This window comes from Cibotium barometz, chromosome 23 (genome assembly GCF_041138505.1).
Source record: "Cibotium barometz isolate CiBa-2024 chromosome 23, ASM4113850v1, whole genome shotgun sequence".
Taxonomy (NCBI): Eukaryota; Viridiplantae; Streptophyta; class Polypodiopsida; order Cyatheales; family Cibotiaceae; genus Cibotium; species Cibotium barometz.
This window is the reverse complement of record NC_141068.1, coordinates 47,822,121-47,838,915: the sequence shown is the minus strand read 5'-3', so window position 1 is coordinate 47,838,915 and position 16,795 is coordinate 47,822,121. Positions and strand designations below refer to the sequence as shown.

The following is a 16,795-nucleotide window of genomic DNA, read 5'->3' as shown; positions in this document are numbered from 1 at the left end:
TCTCTCTTCCCTCTCTCTCTTCCCTTTTTGGGGAGTCGTGTAGCAAAAGTGGAGAAGCCCTCATGCGCTTGAGAACCATCGTGGAAAAGCTGAAGAGAAAGGAGAAGGCGACTGATTTGCTGTGGCTGTAGCTGTTTTTCTGAGCAGAACCAGCCGTACAGCACTGTACGGCCAGAACTGGGCACTCTCTCTCTCTCTCTCTTTCTCCTCTGTTGCTGGCGGCGCACAGAACTGTTGCTGGTTTGGCTGCGCAGAAGCCCTGTACAGGCTGTACAGACTGTTTTCCAGCAAGTACACCTTGTACAGCTGCCGTACAGTGTACGGGCAGCAAGGTACAGAAGGTACAGTTGCTGCAGAGGTGTTAACAGGTGCTGGACAGGTGCTGGACAGGCCTGTTTTCTCAAATTCAGGCAGGTACAGAAGTGGACAGCAGGCTGTTTATGCAAGTACAACGCCTGGCACGTATCCCGAGGCGGTACAGACGGGTACTGTGCTGATTTTCAGATCTGTACTTTCAAGGACAGCATAGGAGTGAGCATCAGGAGGAGGATACAGGCAAGAGCAAGCACACGTGTGAAGCAGGATTGTGGATTCAAGTGCCTGCAGGCACAGATTAGTGCTGTTGCTTCCTCCAGTGTTGTTTCACGAGCTGAACTTGGTAAGCCTTGACTCTGTTCATCTATCTCTCTTTCTATTGCTTGATGTCTGCTACAGGTATGTACTATCTGGCTCCTTGTGAGAGGAGGAGTATGGCAGATTGACAAGGGATTAAGACAGAGATTGAACAGCATATGTATGTTTGAGCTGAGAAGATGTATCATGCTCTTGAGTTATGCCAGATGTATGCCCATGGCTGGCCTGCTTTGTGATCTTGGCTGATCAGAGGGAGGCACAGTGTGTTGCTTGAGGACACAGATCTGTGTGCATAGATCCTCTGTGCTGAGAAGGATTTGTGGGCAGTCAGATTGGACTTACAGGTGTAAACTCTTGGCTGGTTTTTGTGTTGTACTCAGCCATACATATTATTTTAATGGAATAAAGAAATACCGCAAGGGGCGCCAAGCTTTGGGGCCAACAGGTGTCGCTGTGTTTTCAGATTTGGGCACTCTAGCCCCAATCTGTGTTTGGTTTCTCATCTAGACTACAAGTGGACGGGTGGTTGCTCCTACCGCACTCTGGTTTTCTATCAGAGGCCGGTTTCACAATGTGCTTCTCCTTCTCGAGCAATGTAGTGTGCAAGCTCTCGGATGAGGGGGGCGTATAGGTTGAGCCATACTCCCCAATCTTCTTAACCATGACATTGAAGTATTCCGACCTATTCAAGAAAGCAATTTACTAATGAGAAGGAGACTAGGATGATGAAAACATGAATGATGAATTGGCAATGATCGATTGCAGTTACCTAGCCGCTTGAAAGGCAATGTGGTCGTGGAAGAAGAAGCAGGCCACCGCCATATCCACCTCCCCCTTCAACTTGGGGTTTCAATTCTCCCCAAGTGTAGATTGTCGTCGTGGGCCACGCAAGGGTTGAGAGGCCGTGGAGATGGAGGGTGCCGGCATCATGGATGGAGCAACATTCCGAGTCGATGGTGAAGGTGATGGCGTGCATGATCATGATCCACCACATGACTCCATCGTAGAGGCTTGAGTTCCTTTCCCCATCGTCGCGGGATCCACGGCCACTCGTGGTGTCCTTCTTGCCGCTTCGACCGCCTCGTAGACGGCAAGCTTGTCAAGAAGTTCCCGTCTCTTTTCGGGCACGACATTCATGCAAAACCACACCTCATGCCCACTCTCATGCAAGAGGTGGGCTCGCACTTTGTTGGCGCCACCCGTTTGCGGGTACAGGAAAAGTTTGCATGCCCATGGCCGAGAACCGCCTCCATGAGCGGATGGGGTGTAGTTAACCTGCTCGTACTAAGTTTCTGTCAAACCTCTGGAGATGCAGGGTAGACTCAGCCATGAAGCTTAGCACTAAGGAAAGTAGCAAATAGAAAGAATTAGTACAGCAAATAAGTAGTTGATAGGGCAAATGCACCGCTAAAGATGTAAAGAATTAGCACAATATCAACTGGCCGCAACTCGAACGAAAACTTCACAATGTGAAATCTGCATGTCCGCTAATACGGCTGAATTATATACCTAGATGAATCCAGGAACATGCCCAAATTCACCTTTTAGGAATGTGCATGTTATATACTCATGGTAGTCAACCCACAAGACTATATAACTATCAACTCCAACCCACAAGACTATATAACTATCAACTCCATTATGCATAGTATGAACTAGATACTACGACATCCCCACTAACGTCATCAGTACCCAATAGTGGGTGTAGAACTCTGTATCAAGATATGCTCTCACACACACTTTTTTTTTTGTAAAGCTTCATGTCATTAATTATAGGTGGGAAACCTCAAAACGAGGAAAACCCACCAAAAAGACCATATACAAGGGAGACTACTAGAGTGTTCACTATGTTCAGTGTGAACATAGTTAAACATCTAAAAACAATCTGTAAAAAGAGCATACAGAGATGAGTCAATCTCATGAAGAGAGAGACAGTCATATAAAGATTGCTGAAGAGAGGAACGGAAGAATGAGTAAGCATCCAAATGAGGCCCAGTAAAAACTATCCTGTTGCGAGACTGCCAGGTAGTCCATAAAGCCCAGTAGCGAACCCAATCAAAGAAGACTTTATAGGATCTAAGGGGTGAAGGGAGAAGACCGAAGATCCAAAAGTATTTCCCAAAGGGTGCCTGTCGGAAGCGGGCTCTCAAACGTGCAGCAATCCGATCCAATAAAGTCCTGGTCAGAGGACAACTCCACAAAAGATGAAAGACTGTCTCTTAAGAAGCACCACAACTATGACAAGTTGAAGGTGCCAAAAGTCGCCTAGCCAAGAAAAGGCCGACTGGCAAGACTCCAATCAAGCATCTCCATAAAAAAAGTCTACTTTTCAAAGGAAGACTGCATTTCCAAAGAGAATGAAGCCGCTGTTTCCACCAAGCCTGACTTTTATGAAGATGCCAAATCTGATTCGCATGTTCTTGAACCCAAGAGGCAGGCAACAAGAGATGATATATCGAATGAACCGAAAGTTTAGCCATTGATAAAGGGCCTCGTGCAGGTTGTTCTCTTCTAAGGCTCCAATCAACCAAACGATCAGAACGATCCAAATCTGCAATTGGTTCAAAAGGAGCAAGAAGCTCTCGAATAAGCTGCCAGATTGATCTATAATGCATCCCCAGACCAAATTTTCTAGCGGCAACCACAAAAGAAAGCACATGGCCACCAGCATCCAAAACATCATCAATAAGATAAACTCCTTTCTTTGAAAGGAAATATGCCTTCCTAGGCTCACGTAGAGCCAAGGGTACATCAAAAGCCTTTGACCAATGAATACTCTCAAGGCGAAGCGAAGAAGATTGCGCATTAAGCCTAGGATTCCAAAAAAGATATTGCGTAACCTGTTTCCAGGCAAAAATTAACTTAGATGAAAGAGGGCAGCCGACAATTTTTCCATCGAAATGGCTGAAAATTGCATCCCAATACGTAACAGTCCACTTTCCAAAAGCAGGTGAAGACATAGACATACACATATGACCCAACATAATAGCCCATGGCTGGCGCTGTTGTACAAATTCCAACAGCAAAGTGGATTTACGAGCAAGCACATGAAAATGAATATTCAATATGTTCAAGCCACCATGTATCTTTGGAGAACACATCTTTGGCATTGACAAAAGACGAAGACCCTTTTTGCGATGTTGAGTTTTCCACACAATTGCCATTGCCAGAGACATAAACCGATCTATATCAGCTTTCCTCCACATAATCAATGGAAGAAAGAACTGTATGTAAGCCATTACAATAGCCTGCACTATCCTGAGACGTACATGAAGAGGCCAAGTGGAAAGCTGCCAATAATCAATTTTGCGATTCAATTTTAGCATAACCCATTGAATCATTTGTGAAGATGACAGCTGCCAACCCAAAGGGTAACCCAAATGACGAACGATATGTCCACCAGGAGGTATTCCACCGGGCCACAATACATGATGCCATTGCTGTACGTTAAGCGCAAGCAAGGTAGACTTACGGAAATTCACTTTCAAACCAGCAGCCAGACCAAAAAGTTCCAAAGCCTCCATTAATCTCTGAAGATCTTGTTGCGTATTCTTGGGCATAAAAAAAGAATCATCAGCATAAGCCTGAGCCAGGAAAGTATGCCCAGCAGGAAGCTGTAAGCCATGCAATTCATCAGTAGCTTGCAAAAAATCCAAGTAGCAAAGAAAAGGATGTGTGGCAATAGCAAACAACAAGGAACTAAGCGGACAACCCTGGCGAACTGAACGTCCCAATTTCCAAGAATCCGATAGAGAAGAGCTCAAAATCAAAGAAGCATCATTGTCATTATAGAGCCAATACACAATATTTTGCCACTTCGCACCGAAACCAAGATAACTCATAGTCATAGCTATATAGTCCCAATGCACAGAATCAAAAGCTTTCTCGATATCAACCTGCAAAATGAGTACATCCTGCTTAGTGTATTTGGCATATTCAATGGCAATATAAGCATTAGCCAAATTATCATTGATTTGCCTCCGAGGCACAAAACCATATTGCGCAGGATGCAAACCATCATGTAAAAATCCTTTAATACGATTTGCCAACATCTTAGTCAGAAGCTTATAGATGACAGGCATAAGAGTAATGGGCCTCCAATCAGAAAAAGCTTCACAAAGATCCCGTTTAGGGAAAAGCTTAACCAATCCTTCTTTCCAAGAAGATGGTAGTACATCATTTGCCCAAGCTTCATTGATCATATACAGCAATGATTGTTCCAGCTGAGGCCAAAAAGCATGGAAAAATTCCACTGTCAATCCATCCCATCCGGGAGATTTCCATCGACCCATTGAACGTAAAGCATCTTTAAGTTCAATATCAGTGAACGGAGATTCTAATTCCAAAGCATCCTGTGGAGAAATAATGGGCCGAACATGATGCAATAAAGCATAACGAGCATTAAGTATGTCAGGTGAAGTAGTTGGCGGTTTAGCAAAAAGAGCTGCAAAATGCTGACTAGCAATATACGAGAGCTCCGACAAAGAATGAGTCCATTGACCATCAGATTTTTTCACCCTTCTGATGCATTCCTTTTGTCTTGAAGCATCTAGATTTTTGAAAAAATCTTTGGAAGAGCAACCCTTATCTATGATAGCTCGATGTCGCGAACGTGTCAACCATTTTTGCAATTTTCTCTGATCATTTAGCATGAGGAAATGCTTAGCCTGCATTAAAGATTCTTGTTCATTAGTATTTAAAACCCGAAACTGAGCAAGATCAGCCATAGATTGACACGTTTCTTTAGCCTGCAAGATCCGATCCCGCAAGTCGACCATGTAATAACGACCATAATCACAGATCACAGCCTGCATGTGCTGAACAAATTGAAACCAAGCAATGACAATATCCTCATGCATTTGAAGGGACAAAGGCTCAATGGCTTGCAAAACCATTTCCTTGAAATCAGCATGCACAAGATAACTGTTGTTTAAAAGCAACAGCCTATGTTTCTGAAGAATAGAAACATCTTGTGGCATATCAAAATAAAGGCCTAACCATAAAGGAGAATGATCAGAGAGTAACATGGAACGATCAATCCATGGCTTGCAAACAAAATCAGTATTGGTCAGCATGTAACAAGTACCAGCGATCCAGACGTGTCCAGATATGTGGAAAAGCATTGTGGTTAAAAGTAAACCCTTGCAGACGAGGGAATACATGCTACCATAGGTCCAAAATATTGCAGGAAGAGAGCAAATCATTCCATGTTCTGCGTTCAGCTCCAAGCATGTGAGTTCTTCCAGTGGAATTAAATTCAGGAGATGGAGCATTATTAAAATCTCCACAAAGGAATGCATTATGGAGCCAGGGATAAGCCAACATTTGTGACCATATATTTGCCCTGTCAGCCGAGCTTTGTGGTGCATAAACTGCTACAAATTCATAAATTTGTCCATACAATAAACATTGAATGACCATCCATCTGCCAGCAGAATCATTGTAGGCCAACATTGGTTGCAGATCATGCTTAACAAGCATAAAAACTCCCGAGTAATGCTGAGTGCCCGCATAAAATATATCATAACCAGCAAAGTGACCTGATTGACCCACTAAGGTATGCTGATTGTGTTCTTGCACACACACCAGATGAGGTTGCATTTTATGTACATAGTGCCAAAACAACCTAAATTTACTAGGATCACAAAGTCCTCTAATATTGTACGAAAGACATTTTATTGGAGCATCAAACATCAAATCTGTACAAAGGTATATACAGTGAACAGCCAGCAAAATCAATGCTGCATAACAACAACTGAATCAGGGAGAGAGCCCTCGCCCTGAATCAAGAGAGACTCATGCATATTCGTATCAACACACATATCCAAAGCATTTACATCGGCATCCATACTCGAGGAAGCACCTCGAACTACATCCGACCATATTCTAGAAAGCATAGTCGATAAAGTGGAAGACTGTGCAATAGTGGCAGATGCAGTCCAATTACGTGAAGGAACGGGAGCACGACGAACCATAGTAGCTTTTTTCGGAGTTTTCCATTCAGCCGAAGATATTTTATCTTTTCCTTTATCCTTAGGTTGATTAGGCATGGCCAAAGAAGAAACAACTTGTGGAATAACTTTAGCTTTTCCTTTCTCTTTCTCCTTTTGAGTATTTCGAGTGGCTTGATTTGTTGGTATCTCCTTAACTTGAGTTGGCTGCACATTCGCTGAAATGGGAGGTACAGCAGATAACGGCAGAGGATGCAGCAGAGAAGGACATTCAGAAGCCATATGCCCAAACTTATGACAAGTGAAACAAGCACCTGCAAAGACTCCCCAATTTAATTTGAAGTAACGTGCACCCATGCCACGCACATTTTCTACTTCAATAGCAATTGCAGGTGGTTGCTCATGGTCCGTATCCCACAAGATGCAAAATCTATTTTTGTTTCCTGTAGGACGAGGTGCACAAACCACTTTGCCCAGAGTGGCTGCTATACCTGGCAAATGTTCCCTCAAATATTCCGGAAAATCCACGACCTCGACCCAAACAGGACAACGATGCCTAATCAAGGACTGATAGTCCTTGGTCGGGGACCAAGGTAACACATGTACCAACTGTACACCAAACATAAGGGGAGAAGTTTCAAGCATCTGCTGCTTATATTGACCATCAGACAGTAATACATCATAAAAACCCCTTGCTGCAAAGTGAACTCCATCTACAAAGGGTCCACCTAGAATGGACTGAATCCATTGAGCTACTTCTTGCGCAGAAGGCATTTTACCCGGAAAGAAGAGAATAATCCCTTTCTCTGAGTATCTACGCAGAGGAGACACAATCGTCGGCAATTTAATCTTGTAACTGAAAGAAGGAGGCAGGTCCTTCCATTTGACACGACTGTCTACAAAGTCCTCACATAAAGCCTCATATACAAACTGTGCATCCGACGAATCTTGCTTAATCATGGTGACAGATTCAATTGCAGCATGCTGCCTCTTGTTACTGTCTGCAGCATTATCCCAGCGAGCATAGGTCACAACAGTCTCAGACATAATTGCAAGAGTAAAGTCTGTACAACACTTATACAGGAGCCTTTAAAATTTTTGCTGATGCGAATCAAAAAGAAGCTCTATTTACTGGAATACTGAAACTGGCTTCTGCTGATGCGTATCAAAAAAAAAGCTCTATACACTGGAATTCTGAAACTGGCTTCGAACTCTAGAAAATCTGCAGATGCGAACTGAACCTAAAAAGGAAGGCGAAACTGCACAAGGAGAGAGGATGGCGTGCGAAGATCTCAGCGACACACACACACACACACATACACACACAGAGTAGGAGGAGGGAGAGACGAGATTGCAGGCTCACAGACAGTTATGTCACAGGCGAGCAGAATCGAAAGGAGACGCAGACGAGGACAATCGCAGGAATCTGAGGCGAATAGAGTCGCAGGCTCACAGGCGAGTAGAGTCGCAGCTTCGCAGGCAAAGGGAGTCGCAGGCGAACAGGCGAACAAGGTCGCAGGCGAGTAGGCCACACCAACAACACACACACACACACACACACACATAAGAGCATATATTCACACAAAGGAGTCAACTACAGTAGATCTGTAATGGGAAGCGGACGCGTGTATTGGAATCGTATAAATGTGAACAAGATTCTGAGCACTTAACACTTGAGCATTACAACCACAAAGCTGAAAATGACAGTACACCACATAAAGGGGCCGATGATAGGCTGACCCCCCCCCTTTAGGTTATATTACCAAAAGAGTCTACAAAGTACAAGATTACGGGTGCCTGGGGATTCACCACCAGCCTGCACCTGATTCTTCCAAATACATTATGGATGAATACATTTCAAACAAGAGAATCTGTAGGTACATCCGCCCTACACACAGGTACATCCGCCCTGCACAAGCCTCTTCACAGGTACATCCGCCCTGCACAAGAGTATCACAATCCTCACAGGTACTCCGCCCTGCACAAGATGTAAATGGATCTTTAGGCCATGTTTCCACGCGAGAAACTGATCCAGAAACCTGTGTTCTCCGCGAGCAAGTGTCCCCAATGCTTGCCCTAAGCACATGCTATACCAGGAATCCTTGAGACACATCCATGCTCACATATTCCATTGCTGTCCGGCCTGTTTTGTGCAATAACCAGTCCAAAACAGCAACTTTCTGTCGCGAGAAATCCACCTGTAAAGGGTCCTACAGCCCTGTGGAGGTCCCTAGAGCTGTCCTGTACTGTCCAAGTTGACTTTGGACACCTGTAACCAGCCCAAAACTCGCAATAACCAGAAATTGCAAGTCTGAAATTTACCAACCAGCCCTTTAGAAGAGTGTGGGGATCGTTGTCCAAGCTTGTGTGAGTCCGGGAAGCAAGCAACCAGCCCTGTAGCAACTCCCAAAGCTCCAACCAGCTCTCCAATATGTTGAATAATGAGTAAAACAGCCCAAAAGGGCCTCTTGAGGGAGGCGCCTTTTTCAGGTGCCACCTCAGGGGCCTGGTGGGTACACATGCTGGCTGACATGTGTCCCCATAAGGTGTCCAGGTAGGTGTCCAGCCCATAGTGCTCCATTTGTCCTGTTTCTATAAGTTTAGGTCCAACCAAATGGGAAATGGCCATAAGCTGTCCGGACTTCATTAATTTTGGTCCAACCAAATGCGAACGCATTATAAGTTGTCCGGCCACTTATTAATGAGTGTGGACCTGCAAACCAATAAACCTTAGTAGTAAATGAAGTAAGCTGTAAATTGAGTGTGGACGCACTTACCACCTGCAAAACCCATAAGCCCACAGTTTTAGGCCCAAACAGGAGTGCACACACGTGTCCACAAGGTGCCCGGGCGTCCCCGGTCCCTCGGACTTCACAAGCCAAAATAACAAGCATTGTCCAGGCAGCAAGACAATGTCACACAAAGTAAAATAAAGTTATGGCATGCATCATTTATGCATTGTGCACATGTAAACTTGGAGAACCACCTATCATCATTCTTGTACTTGAAAATATTCCGCCTACCATCATAACACACCATGTGTGTATGGCCGGAATCCACACGGGCACCGCCCGAAAGTCCACAAATGTCCTGCCATGTCCTTGGACTCATATGCATCCACTCATATGATCCATACACATGCATAGGTATAATACATACATGCATCCGCATGTTTCTAGGCCTGACATGCATCCGCATGTCCCTAGAATATAGGGGTTTGTGACATTCCCCCCGGCTTCTCATCAGTTGACCGCAACTGAAAAGCCTCCAGATAGGCCTTCAAAAGATCTGGGTAATCCTCGAAGTAGGCCTCATCCATCCATTTCGCATCCAAAGCTGAATAATTCTTGAACTTCACAAGGTACCTACGAACAAGTTTGCCTCCCGCAAGCTTTCGTTCCTTGTGAAAAACAATTTGTTCAGGTTGAAGAATCTCTTCCAGCTCATCCACCTCGGGTGGGTCTTCCAAAACCGGCTCAAACGGTGTCGGTCCCACATAAGGCCTCAATAGGCTCACATGAAAAGCATTATGCATGTTCCAATGATCTGGGAGTACAAGCCGAAATGCAACATCATTGATCTTCTCCAAGATCTAAAAAGGTCCATAGTACCTGTTGGAAAGTTTAGGGTACTTTCCCTCTTTCCCTGGCCTCTTCCGAAGGCGTGCCTTTTCAAATTTCAGCAAGACCCAATCACCTTGTTTGAATTATACATCCCTTCTATGCTTGTCAGCTGCCTTTTTATTCTTGGTTTGAGACCTCTCTATGGCTATCCGTACCTGTGCAAATGCAGTATCCAAGTCTCTGACATACTCATCTGCTGCAAAAATCTCATCCTTTGTACGAAGGATGGGTGGTAGTACCACCTTGCCATAGATAATCTCAAAGGGCGCCTTGCCCGTAGAAGTATGTACCGTATTGTTGTAGGCAAACTCCACAAGTGGTAAATACTTCTCCCAATCCGATTTGCGGTCGGATACATAAGATTTCAGCAAGTCGAGGACGGCTGAATTTGCTATTTCACTTTGCTCATCTGTCTGTGGATGGTAAGCTGATGAGAAGTTCAGCTTTGTACCCATATTGTCAAACAATGCGCGCCAAAATAAGCTTGTGGTTCTAGGATCTCTATCCCCCACAATAGATTTAGGCATGCCATGGTGTTTGAATATCTGTGCCAAAAACATCCTAGCCATATGATCTGGCTTTATTGTCTTGCGCACGGGAATGAAATGTGCCTGCTTGCTAAACCTGTCAATGATGGTCCAAATAGCATCATTTCCCTGTGGCGTCCTTGGCAAATCCATAATGAAATCCATAGCAATGCTTTCCCATGGTTCATTCGGTATAGGCAAAGGCTGAAGCAATCCAGGTGCTTTATGTCGGTCAAACTTGACCTTTTGACATACCATACATTCACGTACATATGCTTCAATATCCTTGCGAATATCTGGCCAAAAGAAATACCTCTCCAAAGCTTGTGCTGTGGCCAAAATGCCTCTATGACCTGCATATGGAGGAGCATGGCACTCATCCATAACCTTATGGCGAAGGTTCTTTACCACACACATACGATTTTGCATCATGAGATATCCATCTCTTATGACATAAGATGGGACAGCAATACCCTCTTGCAAATCAGCCCATATATGTGCAAAATCCTCATCCAGATGATAAGTATTACGCATATCCGATAAGTCCTCATGGTATGCAACTGTAATAGCATGAACCTGTGGTCGTCTAGATAAGGCATCTGCCACCACATTCTTTTTCCCTGGAGTGTGTAAAATCTGAAAATGAAACATTGAGAGGAAATTTGCCCATCTCATATGCTTCTCTGAGAGCTTACTTTGAGTCAAAAAGTATCTCAAACTTTGATGATCAGTTTTGACCATAAAATCAGCCCCTAAAAGATAGTGTTTCCGAATAGTAAGGGCATGAATTACAGCCAACAACTCCTTCTCATAAACCTGTAAGTGAAGCTCTGCATGTTGCAAGCGTCTGCTCTCATAGGCAATGGCATGTCCTTCTTGGTTCAAAACAGCCCCTATGCAGTCCCCACATGCATCACATTCCACCACAAAAGGTTTGTGCAAATCCGGAATAATGAGTACCGGTCCCGAGATGATTGCACTCTTCAACTTTTGAAAGGCATCTCTCTCTTCTTGTGTCCATTTAAAGATTGCTTTCTTCTTCGTTAACTCATGTAACGGAGCGGCAATGAAAGCAAAATGCTTGATGAACCTCCTGTAGTAAGCACATAAACCAAGGAAGCTCCTCACTTCATGGACTAATTTCAGCTCTGGCCATTCTTGCATGGCTTGTATCTTTGCGGGATCCATGCGTACACCATCCTTTGATACAATGTGACCAAGATAGTGAACCTCTGGGAGGAAGAATTCACTCTTTTTTGCATTTATGTAGAGCTGATTTTCCTTAAGCTCTTTAAACACAATAGCCAGGTGCTCACGATGTTGGGCTTCATTCTTTGAGAATACAATAATGTCATCAAAGAATATACCCGTGAACTTTCTATGCTTTCTGAACACCCTGTCCATCATCCTGTTAGAGGTAGCGGGTGCATTTGTAAGGGCAAAAGGCACTACCAAAAACTCATAAAGACCAAAGGCTGTCCTAAATGCAGTCTTGTGTACATCTTGAGGTGCCACTCTCACTTGATGATACCCACTCTTGAGGTCTATTTGGCTGAAACATGCCGAACCTTCAAGCTTGTCCAAGATGTCATCAATGCGTGGAATCGGAAACCGATTCTTGATGGTTATCTTATTGAGGGCACGGTAATCAACACACATCCTGTAAGTACCATCCTTCTTTTGAACAAGAAGTACCGGTGAGCAATATGGCGAGGAACTAGGCCGAATCAAACCCTTTTCCAAAAGTTCATTCACCTGTGCCATAATCTCTTCTTGGTGACTAGCACTCACCCTGTATGGTGGCCTATTAGGTGGAGAGCTACCGGGAATTAGATCTATGCAATGATCTTCCGGCCTCTCGGGTGGCAACCTTGCTGGCAAAGCATTCACAAAACAATCTTTGAACTCATTCAAAAAGTTAAGCTTGTCTTGATCTAATGTACTAACATCAACACTAGAATGTTCAATGGTATCACGTACAAAAACCAAGTAAGAACAAGCTGATTTCTTTATTGCTTATTAATTTGTACATGGCTTACAAGAGGTATGGTACTTCCAATAGTACCAGCATCTATAGAGTGCTCACGGCCTCTATGTACAAAGCTGATTTTCTTCTCTTTGTAAGCCTTAATAGGCTCTAAACGGTGATGCCAGGGCATCCCCAACAAAACATCACAACCTGTAAGAGGAGCCACTAAAAAGCTCTCATGGTCGAGGTAGTCCTGTATATGTACACGGAGCTTACCAATGACTGGAGTTACATCAACCTGTTTGCCCTCAAAGGCGGCATCTGCATTCATTTGCATTCCCATGTCTTCCACATTGAGACCTATGGCGGCAGCCATCTGTACGGATATAAAGTTATCTGTGGAAGCATCATCGAAAAGAAACAAAGCGGACTGATCCTTCAATTAGCCCCAAGCCTTGCATATGACTCTACTCTTGGGTTCATGCCCTGTATTACCCTGCACATCGGGTACAACATTCACAAGAGGCTTTTCCACATTAGGCTCAGCATTCTTAGGATTCTGTGGGCATTTAGGATATATATGATCTTTACTGCCACACTTAAAGCATTTTCCAGCCTTCCTGTACTCTTCCAATTGCTGTTTTGAGAGCCCAAAATTGTGGCGTTTACCCCCCGGCTTCTTTTCGGAGTCATCCTTTGCATCTCGGCCATCTTTGGGAGCATTCTTAGGTGGCTGTCCACCCTTTTTCTGGTCATAACCAGCCCTGAATTTGCTCTTGTTTTGACCTGCAAATGGCTTATTTGTGGGTGCTTTCATGTGCAAGTTCTCCGCAATCATGGCTGAGTGTATAAGCTCTTGTATGGTCTTATTTGGGTACACTCCCAAGCTTTGTTGGATGATGTGATGGAGCCCCAATTCAAACTTTCTCTTCTTCTCGTCCTCTCCAATCTTCATGAAGGGAGTAACCTTGAGAAGGACTTTCCAAAACTTTGCTATGTATGAAGCAACGGACTCTCCCTCATCTTGGGACAGCCAATCCCACTCCTTGCGTACATCCTTTGCAAAGTTTGGTGGTAAGAATTGATCATAAAACTGAATTTTGAAAGAAGACCAAGTTGGGGCAGCACTTCCATCAAGTATTTTTGCAAGCCACCAATCACTTGCCGTATCCTTGAGATGCATTCCCACATGCCTGAGCATAGACTTTTCCGAAAAGTCTTCATTGCAAAAAGCTATCTCAAACTGTCTAATGAAAGCAAGAGCTTTGGTAGAGTCCATCCGTCCCTGAAAGTTTTCAAACTTTACATCCTTGTCACCGGACTTGAACTCTCGAGGCTTCTTCCTTCTATGTGCATCCCTATGTACATCCTGTTCATCTCCATGGTGATGATGCCGCGATGAAGATTCACTATCCCTCTCCGTTCTCTCTTGAGCCACTCTCTCCGAATGAGTGGAAAGCTCAACACGAGAACGGATATGTCTTCTTGGAGCAAAGCGGGAATGAGTAGAGGATCCCTCATCCTTACTCTTCTCTTGACTTGCATCAAGCCTAGCACCAGGGACTCTTGTCCTTTCAGCATTTGGCACTTGTTGTGCTCTTCCTGCTTGCTACCATCTGCTTCGGTGTATACATCACCCTTAACCATTAGGTATGCAAGTACAAGCGCTCGGGGTTTCTCAACATCCATTTCCTTTGCAATTGCTTCAAAAGTGACTTCATGGACCGAAGCCTTTGCCTTCGCAGCCAACACCCTTTGTACATCTGGGTCATTTTTCAATGACCTGAGCTCTTCGGTTTCAGCCCTATAGCGTCACACTTGACGCCTCAAAGATTCCAAATCAGAATGCATAGTGTCATGAGTACCTGCATCTCCATAGACATCATTGCCTGCAGCATCCCTTGTACCATGAAATTCACGATCCTGTGTGTTCTCCTCACTGTCAGAAATGTGGCTGTCCATGACACTCAAATCAGGTCACCAGTTATGATTCCAAGCCTCAGACCGTTTTCCAATGAGGGGAAAAACTGAGCTCTGATACCAATGTAACGGGAAGCGGACGCGTGTATTGGAATCGTATAAATGTGAACAAGATTCTGAGCACTTAACACTTGAGCATTACAACCACAAAGCTGAAAATGACAGTACACCACATAAAGGGGCCGATGATAGGCTGACCCCCCCCCTTTAGGTTATATTACCAAAAGAATCTGCAAAGTACAAGATTACGGGTGCCTGGGGATTCACCACCAGCCTGCACCTGATTCTTCCAAATACATTATGAATGAATACATTTCAAACAAGAGAATCTGTAGGTACATCCGCCCTACACACAGGTACATCCGCCCTGCACAAGCCTCTTCACAGGTACATCCGCCCTGCACAAGAGTATCACAATCCTCACAGGTACTCCGCCCTGCACAAGATGTAAATGGATCTTTAGGCCCTGTTTCCACGTGAGAAACTGATCCAGAAACCTATGTTCTCCGCGAGCAAGTGTCCCCAATGCTTGCCCTAAGCACCTGCTATACCAGGAATCCTTGAGACACATCCATGCTCACATATTCCATTGCTGTCCGGCCTGTTTTGTGCAATAACTAGTCCAAAACAGCAACTTTCTGTCGCGAGAAATCCACCTGTAAAGGGTCCTACAGCCCTGTGGAGGTCCCTAGAGCTGTCTTGTACTGTCCAAGTTGACTTTGGACACCTGTAACCAACCCAAAACTCGCAATAACCAGAAATTGCAGGTCTGAAATTTACCAACCAGCCCTTTAGAAGAGTGTGGGGATCGTTGTCCAAGCTTGTGTGAGTCCGGGAAGCAAGCAACCAGCCCTGTAGCAACTCCCAAAGCTCCAACCAGCTCTCCAATATGTTGAATAATGAGTAAAACAGCCCAAAAGGGCCTCTTGCGGGAGGCGCCTTTTTCAAGTGCCACCTCAGGGGCCTGGTGGGTACACATGCTGGCTGACATGTGTCCCCATAAGGTGTCCAGGTAGGTGTCCAGCCCATAGTGCTCCATTTGTCCTGTTTCTATAAGTTTAGGTCCAACCAAATGGGAAATGGCCATAAGCTGTCCGGACTTCATTAATTTTGGTCCAACCAAATGCGAACGCATTATAAGTTGTCCGGCCACTTATTAATGAGTGTGGACCTGCAAACCAATAAACCGTAGTAGTAAATGAAGTAAGCTATAAATTGAGTGTGGACGCACTTACCACCTGCAAAACCCATAAGCCCACAGTTTTAGGCCCAAACAGGACTGCACACACGTGTCCACAAGGTGCCCGAGCGTCCCCGGTCCCTCGGACTTCACAAGCCAAAATAACAAGCATTGTCCAGGCAGCAAGACAATGTCACACAAAGTAAAATAAAGTTATGGCATGCATCATTTATGCATTGTGCACATGTAAACTTGGAGAACCACCTATCATCATTCTTGTACTTGAAAATATTCCACCTGCCATCATAACACACCATGTGTGTATGGCCGGAATCCACACGGGCACCGCCCGAAAGTCTACAAATGTCCTGCCATGTCCTTGGACTCATATGCATCCACTCATATGATCCATACACATGCCCAGGTATAATACATACATGCATCCGCATGTTTCTAGGCCTGACACGCATCCGCATGTCCCTAGAATATAGGGGTTTGTGACAGGATCCCCCTCCATGTGGAAAGTAAGTAAGCCCTTCAGAATGTGGCCATCGTGTCATCCCGTTACAAATAACGAGATGGTGTCTGGATCCCAACTCGAGTAAGATGTCTCCCATATCTTGTAATTGGCACATGATCCTGAGAAAAGCACTGGCCTCCTGTATCTGCCTGATCACTTCTCTATATCCCAAACTGTCCATTTGCCCTCCTTACGGGGGCAGCCATAACTTCCTCCATGGAGCTCTTCCGATGAGCCACCTATGTGGGTGTAAGATCATCCGAGAGGTAAATGGTCTCGCCTTTAAGGGCTCTGCGGGTATCCATGAATGCCTGAAGACTCAAAAGATCCGGGAGGCGAATAAACAGAGGGCATGGTCGTGTAGTGTCTATTCCAGCTCTCCATGCATCCGCAAAGGGATATCCGTCAACCT

General features: G+C 44.8%; 1 protein-coding gene across 1 annotated transcript in view; it reads right to left on the bottom strand.

The window, feature by feature from the left end:
* LOC147626025 (uncharacterized) overlaps nucleotides 1-16,795 on the bottom strand; it is a 72,414-nt gene that overhangs the window by 15,273 nt on the left and 40,346 nt on the right. The gene's annotated exons all lie outside the window — the stretch shown is intronic.